The 16,041-nt window shown below is 44.8% G+C and overlaps 1 protein-coding gene across 1 annotated transcript in view; it reads left to right on the top strand.

Moving 5' to 3' along the window:
* LCE5A (late cornified envelope 5A) overlaps window positions 1–16,041 on the top strand; it is a 194,161-nt gene that overhangs the window by 152,089 nt on the left and 26,031 nt on the right.

The following is a 16,041-nucleotide window of genomic DNA, read 5'->3' as shown; positions in this document are numbered from 1 at the left end:
GGAGGTCAGCCTGGGCTGATGGCCCTCCTAGGGACATAGAACCCTCCAGTTGTTGATGTTGGAGCTGGCAGGCACTGCTGTAACAGTACCTTAGGTGCTGAGGGCTTGCTATGAACAGTTGAAGAGCTAAATATAAAGGGGGTAGCTCTTCCATTTATTTTTCAGGAAACAGCAATTAATTGAATGCAACTGATGCCTCGTCAAAAATTTGCTGCCTACCGAGACTCTGAAGCATGAAAATATCTTTATCCTCCCCTCTCAGAATTGATGGGAGGCCAAATAGAACAGAGTGAAATAACCAACAAATAGAGTACCTTAAGAAAAGTACAGGGCCTCCCTGGTGGCGCAGTGGTTGAGAGTCCGCCTGCGGATGCAGGGGATACGGGTTCGTGCCCCGGTCTGGGAGGATCCCATATGCAGCGGAGCGGCTGGGCCCGTGAGCCATGGCCGCTGGGCCTGCGCATCCGGAGCCTGTGCTCCGCAACGGGAGAGGCCACAACAGTGAGAGGCCCGCATACCGCAAAAAGAAAAAAAAAAAAAAAAAAAGAAAAGTACACCTATCAAACTAACATAACAAACAATGAAACAACACTGCAAGTAGTTTGGGAAATGGAGAGCAAAAGAATCATCTTCATCAACTCATCATTCTAGAGCAAGCCTTGCTGTTTTGTGTGGCTGTGTTTGAGTAGGAATTGTACATAGCTGCAATTGTCATCCACATGCCCACACTCTGTAACCTACTTTTTCCAGCTAACATGATGTCATGAGCATTTTTCTGTGTTGCTACATAGTCTTTATAATTACTTTAAATGACTGTAAAATATTCCATTCATTATACTGCTGCTGAATATTTAGGTTGCTTCTATTTTTTTTCCTTTGCTCATTTTCATGAGGTAAAAAATATAAGGTATTTCACCCAGTACCTGGCAAAATGCATACACTTAGTAGGTGCTTTCTTTCTTTCCCATCTCTCTCCTTTATATATAATCTTTGTCTCTGGGCTTTTCCTTAGGATAAATGTTCCTTAGGGTTCAAGAGTTTAAACAATTATATGGCTTTTCACACATAGTGCTGCCATCTTGTTTTATTAATTACAATGACAATAAGGTCAAGAGCTCCACAATTACACGTATTATCTCATAAAATTCTCCCAACATTTCTAAGGGGTAACCATTACCTCATTTGAGATGAGAAAGCCGAGGCCTGCAAGTTTAATTTGTCCAAAGTCCATGTCTGTTCTGTTTCCTTCTTTCTCCCCAGGGTCTTGTCCAGTGTCTGGTGCATAGAATGACTTCAGCAAATATTTGCTGAATGAAGTTCACAAGTGCATGTGTCATGATTCAAACCCAGATCTGTTTCACTTCAAAGCCTGTGCTTTTCACCTTAAACCTTACCAATAGCTCTTGACGTTCATCTGGGTGGGGGTAAAGATGCAGGTGTTGCCAAACCTTGGACTCAGACTTAGTGCAGCACCCATTCAGTCTCAGGGCGAACATGTGACAGATGTGCTGTGCTGTGGGTGGGAGTTTAGGACGCTAATTGGAGTTACCCTAGAACTGCACCTGCCTGACTTTTCCCTGAGATCACCCATGTAGACCTATTATATAGTTCTAAGAACAGTGTCATGGAGTGTGGTCCTAGGTGCTTGGTGGCCACATTGAATTCAGAGGGTTTGCTGTTGTCTTGTGGCTGTGTGACTTGATTCTGCTTTTACAAAAATGCTGTCCTCATTGGAACCCTGGTCTAAAATCAACTCCATGAGCTGAGGAGGCAGAGTGATCCCCTGGACTGAATTTCCCTTGGCCCTGTCCTTCCTAGTTTCATCCCAAAGGGCAACAGCCCCCAAGTCTTGAGTAGTCATTTCCTAAGGTCATGTCCTCCTGGCATAAAGCAGAAATCTGTGTCCCATTTCTGTTGCACAGGATGTATCCCATTTCTGTGTCCCATTTCTGTTGCACCATTGAGTGTGTCAGAATGGTTCGTCAGAGACCCTTTAAAAACTAAGGTCTGTCCACTGATGCTGCCTGGCCAGGTAGAGGCTTGGAGAGGTCAAGGACAGGGCTGGCCCCAGGACTAAGGAGGAGTCCCGACAGGCAGGACTTCCTGTGTGCTGGGAATTGAAGAGCTGTTTAAAACTCTGACGCTCTGTGCAATAGAGTGCAGAAAAATACCAGGTTTGAGAGGAGAAACTCAGGAAGTTTCACACACAGAAGCTAACAGAGGGGAGGAGTCATTGAAGGGACGAAAGACAGTCCCAGAGCTAAGAGATCACGTAATAAAGGGCCTCCCACGCAGTTCCACTCACATGTACTGAGCACCTACTATGTTTATGTGTACTGGTAAGTCTTGGGAATATGATAATGAATAAGACAGATCCCTGTCTTCAAGAAGATGCCGTAGTCCACCTGGGACCTAAAGGAAGGGATGAGATGTCAGGGATCTGAACACACTTCAAAGACGTCATGTTTGAACCTTGCACTGAAGGGTGGATGAAGGTTCAACTGGTACAGAAGGATTGGAGGAACATATTGGTCAGAGGGAAAAGCAAAGCCCCAGTGGCTCTCAAGGATGTGAAGTAATTGGCCTTGTGAGAGAGGAGGTGGATTCCCCATGGAGGGTATGTCAAAGGTGCACAGGCTTGTTAGAGGCCAAGCAGGATGAAAAGGTTGCAGCCAGGGTCAATGGGTAAAAGACTGATAAAATGTTAATAAGGAGAGGCCCCTGTAACCATTCTCTCCAAAGAATATTCACTGAGCACCAACCACATGTGAGGCATTCAGAGAAGGGATATGAATTAAAGAGACAATGATCTTTACCCTGATGGAGCTTCCACTAGTGGAGGAAGCAGATAATACACTAAAAATAAAAGAAGTTACAGAGGATGTAGGGTTAGGAAGGAAATAAATGTGATGGTGTGGCACAGAACAGCTGTATCTGAAGGGGCACTCCTTCAGGTAGCCAGGCCCCCAAGGCCTCCCCAGGAAGGTAACATTTGAGCAGAGGCTTAAAGGATGAGAGAGAGCATCCTAGAAGAGGGAAAGTTCAAAACGAATGGGAAGAACTTGATGTACAGATGGTCCCCGACTTACAAAGTTTTGACATGATTTTTTGACTTTGTGATGGTGCAAAAGAGAGAGGCATTCGGCAGAACCCATAGTTGGAAATTTGGATTTTGGTCTTTTCCCAGGCTTGCGATGTGTGGTATGATACTCTCTCCCGATGTTGGGCAGGGGCAGCTCCCGGTCAGTCACGTGATCATCAGGGTAAGCAACCAACACGCTTATACCCATTCTGTACCCTTACAACCATTCTGTTTTCACTTTCAGTACCGTATTTAGTAATTCAACACGTTATTATAAAATAGGTTTGTGTTAGATAATTTTGCCTAACTGTAGGCTAATGTAACTGTTCTGGGCACGTTTTTTTTTTTCTTTTTTTTGCGGTACGCAGACCTCTCACTGTTGTGGCCTCTCCCGTTGCGGGGCACAGGCTCCGGATGCACAGGCTCAGCGGCCATGGCTCACGGGCCCAGCTGCTCCGCGGCATGTGGGATCTTCCCGGACCAGGGCACGAACCCGTGACCCCTGCATCGGCAGGCAGACTCTCAACTACTGCACCACCAGGGAAGCCCTGAGCATGTTTAAGGTAAGCTAGGTTCAGCTATGATTTTCAGTAGGTTAGGTGTACTAAAGGCATTTTTGACTTACAGTATTTTCAACTTATTGTGAGTTTTTTGGGATATAACTCCATCGTAAGTCAAAGAAGATCTGTATTTGAAAAAGAGAGAGGAGGCCAGCGGGGTTTGAGTGTAGTAAGTGAAGGGCAAGGAGGTAGGAGGTAAGGTTGAGTGAGTTTGGATTTTATCTTAAGAGCAAAGAAAAACCACTGAAGGATTTTAAGCAGAGAGAAGATACTCTAATTTTATGTTTTAAAATAAGCACCGTGGATGCTGCATGAGCTCTAACTGGGAGGGCTCAGAGGAGGAGCAGAGAGACCAGCTGGTAGGCTACTGCAGCCGTCCAGGCAGACAAGAGGGTAGCTCAGACTAAGTAGTGGAAAAGGAGACAGAGACAAAGTGGGCAGCTTCAAAATGTATTTGGTGATTAAATGAAGAGATCTCAATGTGGGGGGTGAGAGAAAGGGAAGGATCAAGTAAAAGGAAGAGTAGTAGGCTCTTTTGCAGAAGCTTGTGTCCTGGATTCTGGGCATCTCTCCAGCTAGGGGACATTGCTCCTGCAGCATGGCCTGCAGTGCAGGAGCGTTGCCCTTCCTTTTGGTTCTGGAAGATCAGAGAGATGTCTGCCCAAGTCTTCTCTGAAAATAGCTGAGGGTTTGGAAAGCCAGCTCCTTCCGGGTTGCTGGCTCACGCTCATCTTGCCGGGGAGAAATGGAGGCCGCTTTAATTTATTCAACACCTATTTATGATGCACTTGCTGTGTGTCAAAACTCTGTTCGGGGTGCTGGGGATAGAGGGATGAACAAAACAAACAAAATCCTTACCCTCCAATTATAGTTGGTTAGACTAAAAACAGGCAAAACAGTAAGTAAAACATATCAAAGACTTGCAAGAGCTATGGAGAAAAGGCAGGGATGCTGGATGTAGGTGGCAGGAGTGGTTGAGAATGCAGAAGTGGTGTATGTACTGGGCTGCAGAATGTGCATGTGGGGCCATTCCAGGAAGCGGCCCTTCCAGGTCTCCTGCAGCTACAGTGGTACCACCCCATCCCCTGCAGCCAGTCTCTACTCATCATCCTATTTGTTTTCTTCTTAGTGCTTATCACACTCTGTAATGAGCTTGTTTATGTATTTGCTTATTCATTCTTCAAATAATTCAGATGAATTCTGGTGTCATTCCGAAGGGTGTGAATTTGGGGAGGAGATGAAAATGGCGATGGAATTGTGAAAGCCGAGTCATGACCCGAGGTTCAGAGTTCAAGCTGGGAAGGTTCTAGACTTGATATCGGACTCAGAGCTAGACAGTCCTGGGTTCAAGTTTTGGAGATCCTTCTGACTGGGGAGGAGGGAGGTATACTTGTGTGAGAGGGTTTGGAGAAACAGCTTGGGTTGGAGACCCTGAGGACTGGGTGAGCTAGATGGACCTCTCTCCCTTGGTCTGGGCAGGTTGCAGGAGGGGAGGGTTTCAAAACAGGGCTCTTGTTTAGTTAGAGGCTGGCTGGTTCCTGTTCTAGTGCTAAGATGCTGTAAGAATTCAAACAGGAGTGAGCCCTGCCCCTGCAGTGACCTCATTCCTATGTCCCACCTCTAGCAGGTTGACAGACTTTCCCATAGGAGCCTCAGCTGGGAGGAGCACCCTGAATCAGCAACTGAAACTCAGAGCAGGTGTTAATTAAGTCCCGGCAGCTGACAGGTGATGGTATCTTTCCTTCATTAAAGATGAGGGGTGTGCAAGGGGGGCCCCTGCTGCTCCCTGGCCCCTCCTGACTTTCAGAGAAGGCTAGGGGCTGGGGTGGGGTCTGCTCTGGGGAGTTTGAATGGAAGACCTAGTACCCAGAACAGAGGTCAGCTCTGTCACATGGGCACAGAGGAAGTGGCCCAGCTCAGGCCAGGGGAGGGGGCAGGCAGGGGAGGACCCCCAGGAAGCCCTGGGTTCTGTGAGTTGGTCTCAGCAAGAAAGGAGGGGTTCTTCTTGCTGATGGTACCCTTTGCCACTGCTCCATCCAGCTGAGCATTTTTAGTTAGAGCATTTTTAATCTGAGCATTTTTCTTGTCATTTCCCTCTCCTCATAAACATGATACACACACACACATGCACACACACACACACACACACTCATATACCCATTAGGTATCACAGGCTTTGGAGGTAAAGAGTGACTTGGAAGAAAACAGGTGTCATGGAAAAGCATGAGATTAGAATTGGGGGATTAAGGTTACAGATATTTTTAGTTGACTCTTGGTTATATGATCTTGACCAAGTTACTTAAACTGTGCTGAAATATCCACATCTATAAAATGAGCATTTAAAAAAATTTGTTTTTATTATGAACGTTTACCTTTGTTGTGAAGAGCTTAGATAATATTCAGGCACTTATGTGTCAACTCTGAGATTCTACCCCAGTATACAGTATAGAACCATCATTAAGCCACATTCTTATTAAAGTGGACTTTTATAGGAAAAGAACTGGTCAGGTGTAAGAGGGTCTAAACATTTAAAAACCCTTTTGAGGGTACAAACTATTAGGTATAAAATAAACTACAAGGATATATTGTACAACATGGGGAATATAGACAATATTTTATAATAACTATGAATGCAGTATAACCTTTGAAATTGTGGATCACTATAGTGTACACCTGTAACATGTATTTTACATCAGCTATACTTCAATTAAGAAATATAAAAATAAATAAATAAATATAAAACCCTGTTGAATTTGCGTCTTCCTATGCAAAATGAGGGAGTGCACAGAGGACCACAGGAGCCCTTCCAGGTTAGAGTCTGATTCTGAGGAACCAACAGCAGACAGAGGCATTTCTCAGGAGGCTCAGGGCAAAGCTCATGGCGGCCTGCAGGGGAGCACGTGTCAGGACATGGGCTCAAATGCCAGCCCCACCTCTTATTAGCTCTCTGACTTTAAGCAAGTTTCTTTTCTTTTTTTTTTTTGACATCGGCATAATCTACAGACTTTATTCACTGTGCATGTATGGTCACGTGTATGCACGCACGCATTCTTGTAACCTCCACCTCAAACAAGACATAGATCGGTTTCATCACCACAATATTTTTATCCCTCTTAAATACATAAATACAGATATCCTGGAGATGGCAAGTGTTGTGAACTTAAGGAAGTAGTGTACTAAGGTATTCATCAGAGAAGAGCTGGTGTCCAGTTTAGGTTGTCATCATCACTTCCTGATGTGAATCCCAAATTACTACTTTGGTTTTTTTCTAGTATTAACAAATTCCTGACATGAGGTGGATCTTTGACTTACGTAGCATCACTAGATGACCTCTCGTGCGCAGACATGTGCCAGGCCAGCTCCTGGGCCTCTCTTTGTTTTGAGGGTGGTGGGACATCAACACCAGACTGAAGGTTGCCCAGATCTCCCCCAAACCCAGATTACCCCCAACCGCTGTTTTTAACCACATCAAATGTATTTATTTAATACTTTGACTCATGCTTTTGGTTTTGATCTTCTTTTGAAAGGTTGTTTTTCTCTTTTTCCCTTCTCTCCACATAGGAGGAAAAGAGATGTAGAGTTACATCCAGAGAACAGTAAGAATAATAAGCCTTTTTGTTCTGTGCAATATGTAATCTTGATGACTGAACTTACTTTCCTGAAATCTTTTTTTTTTTTTACATCTTTATTTAAGCAAGTTTCTTAACATCTTTGGGTCTCAGTTTCTTCATGTGTAGAAGTGGGACAATTATTTCTATCTCCCTTGCTTTGGGGGTTGGAATGTTGAATTAGATGAAAGAATTATATTAAGTGCTTTGCCTGTGGTTGCGCGTGGGAAGTGGAGGTGGCTGACAGGCACAGGGAATACTTGAGCTTGATTTTAAGGTTCTGATTTCTCAAAGCCTTCTCTCTTTAAACCTTCCCTGGAGGGGAGGGCTCTGCCTATCTTCACCACTGGAAGCTCCACCAGGGCAGAAGCAGAGGGGCCTGGCTGGCTCATTCTAGGCGGGACCAAGGAATGACAGAGTGCGAGAAATGGAGGGTCCGTACACACCAGCGAGTCTCACCCTTCACTTTACCAGTGAGGAAGCCGGTGAGGCCCAGAAAGGCAGGAGCCCAAATGAAGTTGCACAGCAAATTAATGGGACAGCCCGGATCAGGGCCCATCCATTCACGTTTTATAATGTATCCTTGAGGGATCCCACCTCTGTCGCTGTTAGAGAGCCCTATCCTACCTGGCCCAGGGAGTTTGTCATCGGGAAGGGCAGGCCGGCTGGGCGGCAGCGTCCTTTCTGAAGCCCACGGGCTCCCCCTGCTGGCCAAGAGCTGAAGGCGCCGCCTCCCGGCTCCCCGGCGCCTCGCAGGAGGGGTGGCCCTGGACTCGCTGCTGGGTGCCTTGCCCAGGCATCACGATTTGTTTATAGAGATTCAGTATTCCACTGTACCGTTTAAAAGAGACTTAAATAATAAAAAGCGCTTTTACATTGACGCACGTGATTACCATTGCAGGCGCTCTTCCCTCCTTTGTGTCTCTCAGGTGCCCTCTGACATCACCTTTCTCCTGCCTGCAGGACTTCCTTGAACATTCCTTGTACTTCTGGTTTGCTGGTGATGGATTCTTTCAGCCTTTGAACGTCTTAAAAATTCCTTAGTTCTTCTAATTTTTTTTCTCCCATTCTCTAGGTTATCTTTTCATTTTGTCGAACATTTCCTTTGCTCTGCAAACGATTTTAAATTTAATTAGGTCGCATCTGTTTATTTTTGCTTTTATTTCTTTTGCCTTAGGAGACAGATCTATTTTTGAAAAATATATATATTTTAAACTGGATATAAAGTTCTAGGTTGAAAGTTATTCTTTCAGTAATTTAAAGATCTTGTTCCGTGGCCTTCTGGCTTGGCTTGTTTCTGACAAGAAGCCTGCTATCATTCTTCTCTTTCTTCCTCTGTAAATAATGTATTCCCCCCTCCCACCAACCTCCCCCACCATTTACTTTTAAGATTTTTTCCCCCTTCGTCCCTGGTTTTAAGCCATTTTCTTATGACGTGCCTTGGTGTAGTTTTCTTCATGTTTCTTATGCTTGGGGTTCATTGGGATTCTCAGGTATACAGTTTTTTAAAAATCAAATTTGGAAAAATTTTGTCCCACTCCACCCCATTCTCCAGTGGACTCCAGTTACACGTGTGTGTGTTAGGTCATGTGAAATTGTCCCGGGTGGATCAACATCTGCGGAGAAAGAGCAGAAGTTAATGGCAACTCTGTTCCCTTTTGAAATAGAATATGAGATATTCTCATTACTCAGGATCCATGTGGAAATACTGATATTGTTTTTATGAATCTGGTATCACAGTCACTACCCTGGCTGCGTGGAAGGGCTGATCCCAGGGTCCTGGGACACGCTGGGAGAAGCTGGTAGGGCAGGACTCGGTCCTTTCGGACAAGATGGTGAACTGTGGGGATGCAACAGTCAACAGGATTTTCGGGAGGGGTGGATGGAACAGTAAGGTTGCTTTGGGGGCTTCAGTTTGGTAGACAGTGCATGGGGTCCTGAGAGGGAACTGTAACTTGCAGTGACCATCATCTGCCAGGGCTGGTGCTAGGTTTTTCACAATCATTACTCCATTGGTGCCTTATGACAACCTTGCATGGTGGGCATTGTCCTTTTACGTTTTACAGTTGAAGACAATTTGACTCAGGGGTGTTAAGATAATTATTCTGTAGGACTCGTATTCCAGAGTCTGCGAGGGCAAGGAGGTCTGCTGGGAGCCCTAGAGAGGGCTCGTGGGACACCCTGGTGTGGGAGAAGCTGGAGCCCCCGGCTGGGCCAAGCCCTGATGTGCCCGAGGTGTCTGTGCTCTGGAGACACCAGTGGGGGCCACGCCCATCATAGCAGCTGCCACGCCTGAGAGATGCCTCACAAGGGCGAGATGTGGCCATGGCAAGGAGCAAGAACCTGAGACTGTAGGGCCAGGAGGGGATAGAATGAAAATGAAAACAGAAGCTGAGGGCAGAAATGCAATGGGAAGATTTAAATAAACAAACAAATAAATAGCTAGGGTTTGTAGTGAAATTGAGAAGAGGTGAAGGGGTGCAACATTAATTTGACTATATAAAATTGTTGTTTTGTAGGTGTAAAAATGGTGGAGTATGAGCAATTTTATCTGTTTAATCTAATGTAAACTCACTGGGAGTAAGCACTAAATCCTCAGTATTCCCCATGAAATGCAGGTCTGTCTAAATGAGCCACACTTGATTTTAGCATCTGGAATGCCCACTTGTTCCCAAATACGTGTTCAGAAGCCCCTGTTAAAATCCACATATGTTACCTGGGAGGAGCGGGTATTATCTAGCAAATTCCCAGCAAAATTTGTTTTATCAAACCAATTTGTTACTTACCCAGGACAGAGATTATATCAAGTGACTAAAAAAGAGCGTTGGCATGTTGAATAGACAGAGCCTGGGACAGGGGAGCTGATGGGCAGCCTGTAGGCAGCAGGCTGGCCCAGGAGGAAGGTTTGGGTAGAGGGCATGGAGAGAGAGGAGCCCCAGGTCGGGACCCCAGAGAACCTTGGCTGGCTTACCTTGCCCACAGCTGCCCTGTGCTGCCGGGCGGAGCTGGGGAATCTAGGATTCGTTGGTGCTCTGGCGCCCTCTGCAGGGAAAGTTATGAATTGCACTGCTATGTCTCAGGAAAATGGAGCTCAAGATGGAAGTGGAAGGGAAATAGTTTTTGTCAGATGCACACTGTGTAAGCAGTGTGCTGGGCACTCAAAATACCCTCGAGCGGTGGCCATTATTATCCTGTTTGACAGAGGAGTAAACTCAGGTTCAGAGAAATTATGTGATGTGTCCAAGATCATAACTCAATGGTGGAGGAGCTGAGATTAAATCCAGGTTTGCCCCTCTCCAGAAGACAAAAGTTCTGTGACTTTTGGGCACCTCCAGGGCAAGGAACAACCTCTACTGATTTCTGAGTCCCCAGAGTATAGTGGGGGGCAATTAGTGCCAACCTCCAAAGACAGAGAGCCCTGCTTACGCTCCTACACTTTGATACTCCTCCCCAGAGCCAAATTGTAGCAAGTTTGAGCCCCTCTGCACAGGGCATGAAAATTGGGCCCAGTTATGTGTCTGGGAAGCCCTTCATCCCTCTCTGCTGAGCACCCTTGACAGCCTCTTGGAAAACGCTCTGCCATGATGTAGGGCTTCCCCTCCTCCTGGTCCTTTTCTATAAGAGACCACCTTTCCTCTTAACACCAGCTCTCCCTGTTTGACAGATGAAGAGACTTGATTCTCAGAGATGGAAGGTCGTTCATGCATTTATTCATTTATTTTTTGTTATACAGCAGAAACTAACACACAATTGTAAATCAATTATACTCCAATAAAGATGTTAAAAATATTTTTATTGAAGTATAATTGATTTACAATGTGTTAATTTCATGTGTACAGCAAAGTGAATCAGTTATATATATATCCACTGAAACCAGTAAGTATTTACTGAGCCTCTACTATGTCCCAGTCCGTGTTACTGGCACTAAGGATACAACAGTGAACAGAACAGATAAAAGTAGGGGTGGAAGGGCTTCCCTGATGGCGCAGTGGTTGAGAGTCCGCCTGCCGATGCAGGGGACACGGGTTCTTGCCCCGGTCTGGGAGGATCCCACGTGCCATGGAGTGGCTGGGCCCGTGAGCCATGGCCGCTGGGCCTGTGTGTCCGGAGCCTGTGCTCCGCAACGGGAGAGGCCACAACAGTGAGAGGCCCGCGTACCGCAAAAAAAAAAAAAGTAGGGGTGGAAAACTGGGGGTGGGGGGTAGACAGTAAACAATGAACCTAATAAATAACTAAATTACATAAAATGTTGGAAGGTGATAATGGCTATTAAAATAGAGTGGAATTAGGAGGATTGGGAGTGCATGTGGTGAGGAGGGGTAGTGAGTTGCAATTTAAATGGACTGACTGGTCCGATCCACTTTATTAAGAAGCCTACTTTTGTACCAGTACTTGAATGAGCTTAAGGAGTGAGCCAAGGAGATATCATGGGTAAGAAACATTCCAGGCAGAAGAAACAGCCACTGCACATGCCCTGAGACGAGAGTGTGCCTGACGCATGCAAGATACAGCGAGGAGGCCAGTGTGGCTGGGAGGGAGTGAGAGAGGAGGAGAGTAATGGGGACCAGACATCACCATTTATTGAGTAGCTGTTATATGCTGGGCATCATTAGGCACTTCTTGCCAACTCCTCTGGGAGGGTGTTATGAACCCATTTATAAGTTGAGAAGTGGAGGCTCAGTGAGAGTGGGTGACTTGTCCATGGTCACAGGGCTAGCAAGTCAGGTGTTCTGGCTCCAGAGCCCTGTCCTCTCCTCAACACCCTGTTGCCTTTTTCATTTTTAAAAAATTAATATATATTTATTTATTTGGCTGTGCTGGGTTTTAGTTGCGGCACGTGGGATCTTTAGTTGCGGCACGCAGGATCTCTTAGTTGTGGCATGCGGGATCTAGTTCCCTGATCAGGGATCGAACCGGCCCCCCTGCATTGGGAGCACGGAGTCTTCCCCCTTGGTCCCCCTTTTGCTTTCTTTATGTGTGTTTCTTTTGTGGGTGAGCCATCCCTGCCTGTAGCAGATGCGACGTTCTAGGCCAGCCTCTCCAGGTGTGGGTGGGGCAGGGTCAGGGGTCGCAGAGGAGCCTTCGGGAGTCTCAAGCTCTTGAGTGTCCATCTTCTCTCCACATCGAGGCTGTTTCCTTGTACCCCTAGTTTTATGTCCAGCTTCCACACTACTCTGAAATCCATGACTGTTTTTAGTTCTCCCTTTTCACGGCATTCAGTAGATGATCGATCTTTTAGAGAGAAAACACAGAAGTTACATTCTTCTGTAAAATGAAAGCAAATATGGGGTTTATTCACCATGGCTCTTTCCTACCCAGATTCTCCTTTCTCTAGGTAGTGGGTACAGACTAGCTCAGGTATATGCTATGGTGTGTGTGTGTGTGTGTGTGTGTGTTAGGTGGGGGAGGGGATGGGGTTGGTCCAGGCAGGCATCTTCTGCATTTGGCTCCTTCCTGGGGCAGGTGGGGGTGGTGGTGTACTTTTGGGAGCATCTTGCCAGGCTGTATCTGCATGCTGCGGAGAAGTGTGGGCGCCACCTGCTGGTTGCGTGTGCAAACCACCTTTTCACCAAGTGAATCTTCACTCATTTTTTCCAGGTCAGCCTGGAAGTGGCACACAAAACCTTCCTAGATGTGACTCTACCAAATTAATTTCTCCCTTTTCAGTCTTCCCAAAACAGTTTGTGTATCTGGTACCTTTATGGTAGCATCATGCTAATGTCCCTTTGTCACAGCTTGTGCTGGTATGCGTTAGAAACAATATTTTCTACACCTAAGATGTCCTTCATCTCCTGTTAAACTATCACAACTTCAAAAATCACCTATTCCCAGAGACCATCCTTTAATCCCCCCTCCCCACCTCCCAGTCCTGTGTGGCCCCCGTGCTACTTCCTTAGACTGTGTGGTGATCGTGTCTGTCTCCCCCAGTGTGTGAACCACTTGAGGATAGGCGATTAACATCCTTACCTCTGATTCTGGATGACAGGGCCTGGGACATGGTAAGGTGCTCAGTAACTGTTGAAAGAAAGAATGAATGAATAGCAACAGACTACAGTAAATAGCGAACAGACTGCACTTTGATCTGTAGAGATGTGTGGAGTTTATAAAAATGGAAGAAGAAGGCCCTCTTTCTGTGGGAGAGTTCCAAAGAGTTATCACACTCAAAAGTTTTTTTATACTAAATATGGATGCTGGCAACTCAAGAACATCCTTTCTTAAGACTTTTAGGGGTCAAAATTCACACAAACATCTCCAGATGTTAAGGCTTTGACTTTTTAAACAGAGACAGACTGCATGCATTTAGGTATTGCTAAACCTTGCTCATCCTTTGATCTGGCCACCCAGATTCCTTATCTGCTCTTGTCTAATAGTTGAAAAAAAGATTTTGTCACAGCACTTATCACACTTTAGCGTGATTGTCTAGCTACATGTGTGCCTCCCACAAATAGTTTAAAAGGGCATAGTGACTACGAGGGAGAAATGTTGGATGTGAACTGTATGTAAAGCCAGCCTGGGGCAGGTTGCCAATGGCCATCCCTGCAACATTAAATGAAGACTTGCTCTTGTGCAGGGGTGCCCTCTAGTGGAGAACCAACAAATTAAAAACAAAAGTTTAAAAAATAATTTTTACTCTACGGATTACTAACTGTGTCAACAAGTGAGTATTCTAGCCTTTCCCTATTATTTTTTTTATATAGAGGTATAACTTTAACTAGCAGATTACATAAACCTTAAGTGTTGAACTCAGTGCATTGTTACACATGTATGCACCTCTGTAGTCACCATCTAGATCAAGATAAAGAACATTTTCAGCACCTCGAAAAGCTGCCTCATGCTCCTTTTCATTTAGTGCAAAGACTAACTACTATTCTGAACTCTATCACCACAGATTGCTCTTGCCTGTTCCTGAACTTCACATAAATAGAAATAAATGGACTCATACAGTACATACTATTTTGTATCTTACTTATTTTCACTCAATGTGAGGTTCATCTATATGGTTGAGTTTGTTCTTTTTATAGATGTGTTTTATGACTATACCCTATATATATTTAAATCCATTTGTATTAGTTTTCTGATGCTGCTATAATAAATCCTCACAAATTTAGTGGTTTAAAACAACACAAATTTATTATCTTACAGATCTGTAGATTAGAAGTCCAATAAATATATCAGTGGGCTAAAATCAAGGTCTAGGCAGGGCTGCATTCCTTTCTGGAGGCTCTAGGGCAGGGTCTGTTTCCTCTCCTCTTCCAGCTTCTGGAGGCTGCCTGTATTCCTTGGTTCGTGGCTACTTCCTCCATCTTCAAAGCCAACAACTTTGCATCTTTCTGACCATTCTTCAGTATTTATACCTCCTTTTCTGAATAGAGTCAGAAAAGGTTCTCTGATTGGCTTCCCTGGTGGCGCAGTGGTTAAGAATCCACCTTCCAATGCAGGGGAGGCGGGTTTGAGCCCTGGTCCGGGAAGATCCCGCATGCTGCAGAGCAACCAAGCCTGTGCGCCACAACTACTGAGCCTGCATTCTAGAGCATGCTAGCCACAACTACTGAGCCCAGGTGCCACAACTACTGAAGCCTGCGTGCCTAGGGCCCGGGCCCTGCAACAAGAGAAACCACCATTGTGAGAAGCCCGCACACCACAACCAAGAGTAGCCCCCGCTCACTGCAACTAGAGAAAGCCCGCACGCAGCAACAGACCCAACGCAGCCAAAAATAAATAAATAAAATAAATTTAAAAAAAGAAAGAAAAAGAAAAGGTTATCTGATTTTAAGGACCCATGTAATTTAGATTGGGCCCGCATAAATAATCCAGCATAATCTTCCAACCTTGAGGTCCTTAATTTAATCACATCTGCAAAATCCCCTGTTATGTAAAGTATTCACATTCTGGGGATTAGGACTTTGACATCCTTCGGGGGCCATTATTCTGTTTACCATACCATTCAACTGTTGATAGACATTTGGGTTGTTTCCAGTTTTGAGCTATTATAAATATGCTTTTCCCTAGCACTTTAAAGATGTGATTCCATCATAATATGAGGTCTATAATTTCTGTTGAAAAGTCAGCCATAATTTTTATTATTACTCCCTTGAAAATTATATGTTTCTACCACTCTGGCTGCTTTTGAGATTATACATATGCTTTGATGTTCTGTAATTTCACTATAATTTGCTTAGATGAGGACTTCTTTATATGAATCATGCTTGAAGTTTGTTGAAATTTTTGAACCTCTGTGTCTTTCACCAGATTTTGAAAATTCTTGGTCATTATTTCTTCAAGGATTGCTCTGCCTCATTCTCCCTTCTCCTTGTGGACTCCAGTTACATGCATATTCACTTCTCAAGCATGATGCATTTGACGTGTTCACTCTGCCCCCGACCCCCACATTTTTCCTCTGTGTGCATATGTTTGTATATCTTCTTTTGACTTTTCTTCACTTATCCTGTCTTCTGCCATTCCCAGTCTGCTATTAGATCAATCCAGTAAGCTTCTAACTCCAGATGCTACATTCTTTAGTTCTAGAATAACCACTAGATTTTTTATTGATTCCAGTTCTTTGTTGAAATTCTCCTCCGTTTCATCTGATTTATCCTCCTTTTCTCTGTTTTCTTTAACATATTTATTAGAGTTATATTAAGTACTAGTCTGTAAACTCCAGCATCTAGAGCATCTCTTGGATTGCTTTTCCTCTCATAACAAAAACAAAAATGGTACTTATGTGAGGTTAAGGATATGCTAACTAACCTTATTATGGTAAATATTTCACATCATATACATTATCAAATCA

The sequence above is a fragment of the Mesoplodon bidens genome, assembly GCF_964165515.1.
Source record: "Mesoplodon bidens genome assembly, chromosome: 2".
Taxonomy (NCBI): domain Eukaryota; kingdom Metazoa; phylum Chordata; class Mammalia; order Artiodactyla; family Ziphiidae; genus Mesoplodon; species Mesoplodon bidens.
The sequence above is the reverse complement of the archived record's forward strand: the minus strand, read 5'-3'. Positions and strand labels throughout refer to the sequence as shown.